General features: G+C 35.3%; 1 protein-coding gene and 1 long non-coding RNA gene across 3 annotated transcripts in view; one reads left to right on the forward strand and one right to left on the reverse strand.

The window, feature by feature from the left end:
• LOC107268228 (collagen alpha-2(XI) chain-like) overlaps nucleotides 1-4,916 on the reverse strand; it is a 13,842-nt gene extending 8,926 nt beyond the window's left edge. For both annotated transcript variants that reach the window (XM_025085537.1, XM_025085536.1), the window contains exon 1: nucleotides 4,344-4,916. The gene's annotated coding sequence lies outside the window, so the exon portion shown is untranslated. The remainder of the gene's footprint in view (nucleotides 1-4,343) is intronic.
• Nucleotides 43-4,330, forward strand: LOC112494418. The gene is made up of 3 exons (XR_003059814.1): nucleotides 43-755; nucleotides 2,525-3,351; nucleotides 3,430-4,330. It is a non-coding gene; the product is annotated as an uncharacterized LOC112494418 (long non-coding RNA).
• Nucleotides 4,917-5,303: the final 387 nt, after the last annotated feature.

Here is a 5,303-nt window from a genome sequence, read left to right on the forward strand (position 1 = left end):
AAAAAAAAAAAAAAAAAAAAAAAAAAAAAAAAAAAAAATTACGAAGGGTTAAATATCTCGGTCAAATTTTATCCTTCACACCATATGGGAAAGTCATTGTCATTGTACAGTTATACGTATAAAAATCATCAAAATTTGTTACGCGCTACAGTAGGTGTATTCAAATGTAACCTCTGTCGTAAAGCCTGTATTCAGAGTCAGCTCTTCGTTTTAAGCACGATCTTAAGACATCCTCCACCATGTGTTATTATTACTATATGTACGGTCTTAATACTGAATACGGACCATAGTACGTGTATCTAGAGACTTTTTAGTCTATGGCGAAAAACTGTACTAAAATTTTGTACCACGCTAAATTTACATCGTGAACTAATATATGTATTAATAAACAAAATTTTTGTGTTTATTATAGTATTATACACGTTCTTTATTAATTTTAATATTTTGTCTCGTAATAATACATTCCAAAAGAAACAAAGACCAAAGAATGTACGGAGTATAGAGTGGAACGTCGAATAAGAATAACAAGATTATATTAGGTGCGGCGCTTCCTTTCTCCACGTGGCTTAGTTCATGATATTGCGCGAGCATTCGCATAACCCACAATGTCAATGTCAATGCCCACTCGTGAAATGCAACCGCATCACGAATCATGGATTATTTCTCTTGGAGAATTCGTGAGGTAACTGAAGTGAGTGGTGGCGTGTTATAAGATTCGAAGAGGAAAGAAAGAAAAAAAAACAAATGACAGCAAGGTACGTTAACCTATATTTTAAGCGGGATTAACTCGATCAAGAAACGTGGGTTTGGATCGATGAATGAAACATTTTGCAAATTCCTCGCACAGGAACCGTTCGTACGTGAGACACAGTTTGAATAAAGATTTTGCCAAATCTTCATCCGTTTGCAGTTCGATATGTTTGCCTAGCTTATTAAAGATTCTAGAAGCGAATAAATTGAGCCTTTGGAATTCGCGGGAGGAACTAAATAATTTTATTGATACAACGTACACGTGTATCTGTTACGTTTAAACAATTAATTAGAAAATTAGATTTAATAATGAATCCTTCATTTTCGTACAAAAGTAGTGTTTTAAGTCATTTCGATCTTTCATATCGGCCTTTGACAGAACGTCTAGTCGGTCATTGTCTTGTTAATGGGGATTACTTTTCATTGTTTTGTTAATTGGAAAACTTTTCTTACCAGACGATACTTAAATTCGTTTATAAATATTTTAATCTTTACGGTTCAGTCAATTCGGTATTTCATTCGTGTAATTCACTATCAATCATGAAATAGGTTAGATCATGAAATAGATAGATTGGCGTATAGCGTTATTCGGGAGTATTGAACCAGCTTGTCAGATCCATCTTCAGACGATACAATACTCCCGAATAATAGTCTCTGACAAGAACATTGAAATGTAGTTATTACTTTTGTTAAACAAAAAAAAGAGTCGGATATACAAAAAAAAACAAATAATTTTTAAATTCCATTTCACATGTTTTCTCTATATTTCACTGAAATTTTTCGCGTTCTTTAATACAAGATTATTATGGAAGCGTGCAGTTAACAAGGGGTTCTTGAGATCGGTTCCGATCGTGTCGTTATTATCTTATCGATTTATTTATAAACTAATTGACGGGTATACATGTTCAGCTCTTTTTAGTTCGTCGTTTTTCAATGCATTTTCTGGTAATAACTTCGGAAGTCGTCGGCAGACTGAGTGATCCTTTCGCGCATGATCTGTTTGGAAGTTGGACAGAAATTGCTTGATTGAAAAAAAAAGAACATAAGATCGATAAGAAACTATTTCTTCTTTTTTTTTTTTTCAAAGAGTTTAGTGAAAAGCGACGAAGCATCGCAACTTTAATATTTTATACCTGCTGTTACCGGTGGGTACAATTTTTTCGTCTCTATTTTTTTTTTTTGAAAATCAGTTGCTCTACGCTTCATATGGGTCAAGGCGTTGAACTTCTTTTAAGGTCATTGACACGAATACTAGGACCAATCGTCATTATGTTCCAACAGAGTTATCTAAGCCGATTGAAAATTACCTCAATGATTGTTAAAAAAAATTCTTCCTCTAACGTCCTACATGTAATTTGCGAATTTCCTGTTATCGTCATTATTAACCAAATATCAGCCGTCATTGTGTTAAAACGTGATTCAGCAAGGTGGGCAAGGATTACCGGTTTTTACTAAACGAATTTCAAATTATATATTCGTAACGGATTACGAATTGGCTGCTTAAAGATTTTTTTTCGCATTTATCTCGAATGATACCAAATTCTCACGTACGGCGCTCGGCGAATCGCATGCGATTAATTGACAATTCAGTAAATCGAACGGTACAGTTACTCGCGTCATCGAGTCATCGATTACTCGGTATCGCCTAAGGTTGATTCTGTACACATGGGGTATTAGTAAAAAAAGAATCCAATAAAATAGCACGAAGTTACGTAACAAAGTAACCATTAGAAATTCCAATTTAATAATTTCATATAATACGTTTGAATTACAGGTATCATTCCCACTTGACAACGTATCACCAACAAGGATTCTGCGGATTCTGAATTATCATCATCATCCACGTTTTATGGATACTCTCAATGACGGCGATCTTCTCTTGACTTACTGAGAAGAGATAACTGATCCCACCTCATAAGGTGTACTGAACCTGCCTATTATGCCGGCTTGATGCAAGTGCAACCTTGCAATTGAAAGTTGCAAGGTCGTCTTCGCCTCATACTTCACTGTACGGCTCGGGACAACTTAACTCTTCTTGGATTCTTGTGTTTCAAGCCGTCTCCGCCCCTCTCTCTCTCTCTCTCTCTCTCTCTTTCTCTCATACGCTTTCGTTCATTTTCTTGTTTTACGTCTCTCTCACTCAGATTCTTATCCCCGTACATTTACCTTTAAAGGATACAATCATATTTTCTCTCGTCTCCGTTCATCGGGTAAAGCCACATTGTAATTGAGAGAATACTTGTAAAATTGCATATGTAAATTCCTTGCTCCTTTACTTCACTTGCAATTTCTACCCTTGACCACTTTTCATCGTACAAACTGACTAGGAGAGTTCAAGGTACGTTAGATAAAATTCTTAACTGACTTGGATCAGTTGTAAAAATGTTGATGTGGATTTAAAAAGAAAAATTTCATAAAAATTGTCTGCTACTAATACGGATTTAGAGATGTCACGTGCTTCTTAGATCCCTAATGGACCTGATGGATATTTGAGGATCAGGATAAGATACTTGTTAATTGCATTTGGACATCTTTTTAGGCTTGCAATTCACTTGCAATTTTTACCCTTGACCGTCTTTACCGTACAAGTCGACTGAGAAGGTTTGTTAAATAAAATTTCTTTTTTAGATTTACTATCGTTAATACAGATATATAATTTTTGTATTAATTTGTTTTTAGATCGTCGATCGACCTGCTTGATATTTGAAGATGGAAACGAGGTTTGAGAAAAACATTCGTTTACCGTAAATATCCTATGATCCAGACACAATGAAGCTTTGGGAACTTTGAGATCTGACTGTTTTCAAATGATCGAGTGCAATTACGTATTGTCAACGGATGCGAGCTGATATGAAAAAAAGCGTGAGAAGTAAGAAAAAGAAAAGGCAATAATATAGTACGAAAAAAGGAAATATCATCTAGTGTGAGAAGTAGCCGTTGTCGACCGATACGCCATTGATGATTGTCAGACGTGAAATTTGACTCGTAGAAAAAGTTGCGATTCTCGAGGAATCCGTTGGTGAGTTCGAGCACGATCAATGCGAATCAACTGACGACAATGGCCGTAGAGACTTAACGAGTAGCGAGCATTTCCATTGAAACTTAGAAATACTTGAATATCTAAGATAAATTTTTTCATCAGAATCATAAGGTAGAACCAAATCAATCTATACAGATACTATATACTTATATATCATATATATATAAATATATCGACCTCATGTAATCATATGTCACCGTGAGGCTTAACGCTCATATCAGTCTTAACTACCAATATGTATACACGTTGTGAAGAGTTCAATGGCAATGAATTGCATAAAACATGAACCTCTATCTATATACAGTTTCACTGATTTCTCGTATCAAATACACTTACTCAAAATACACCGTATAGATTTTACTAAAGGAACTTAAGACCGACCAATGACTCGAAATTCCTAGGAAATATTTAAAAAATCCCAAAAATAAGTTTTTTTTTCAATCAACATAAATCAGTTGCACCTCTATCGTTATTGAAGTTAATTATTGAATTGAATATCGTAGCCTGAATTAATTTATAAAGATACAAAATTTCTTCATTGTCTTTCACTTACCTTGTGGCGGGATGAAAAATTTGGAAAAAAAAATTCCTCTACCGAAGCACTTCACTTCGATATTTTCGACATCTCCCGTGGCTCCTGCGGTTTTCTTGCCGTACCAAATTTTGTTTTTGATATCGATAACGTAATTTTCTTCCGTGGTATGTACTTTTCTATTTTCTTGTATACACTTATATTTTTCTCTTTTTATTTATTTTTTTCTTTAATCAAAGGCCTCAAGCCTCCGATCTAACCGTCTCGCAAATTTCCTTATCGCTCTTACTTCTTTCTCGAAATCGGCTTCTGATGGGAGCACGTCTCGAGAGGGAGTAAGTCTTGGGGACGCGGATGTCTCCTACTTATAAAGACTTGGGCAAGACTTGGCTCTCCAATTGGTGTGTGTCTGCAAGAAAGAATCGCTCTCCGCAAGGATAGTGGAAGGGGACCCGTCGTCTTTCGATCGTAACATGCTCGACGCTGTTACACCTTATTACGAGGACCATGTAAAACTCGAATTATCAGCTAAGAATTTGGAGCCACCATGAACAATGACTCCCTAGATATGCGTGAGGAAAAAAAAATGTTATTGTCACGATGCAATTTTAATAAATAAAAAATTTTTCTTTAATGATATATTTTAATGATATATACTGGTGAAAATGTGGAATTTTATCCAAAACGTACTCGAGGAACATAGTAAAATCCCCAGTATCCAGTATATCTAGACATAGTGGAATTATTGGAATATTCAGAATGATTGACAATACGAAAATAATGCGTTGATTTGTATTTCTATGGGATTTATCTATGGCATCGTTCGACTGCCGTAGGGTGTTTGTGCGACAAGACAATAAATATCGTTCTACGACGTAACGTTGCTGTTTAGAAGGAATCCTTGAATAGGGATATAACTTTGCAAGTTGTTGATTTTCGCATGAGAGTTCTCCGCGTTACATAGCATTGTGGGAAAAACGC

Source organism: Cephus cinctus, unplaced genomic scaffold (genome assembly GCF_000341935.2).
Source record: "Cephus cinctus unplaced genomic scaffold, Ccin1 Ccin1_scaffold0498, whole genome shotgun sequence".
Lineage (NCBI taxonomy): Eukaryota > Metazoa > Arthropoda > Insecta > Hymenoptera > Cephidae > Cephus > Cephus cinctus.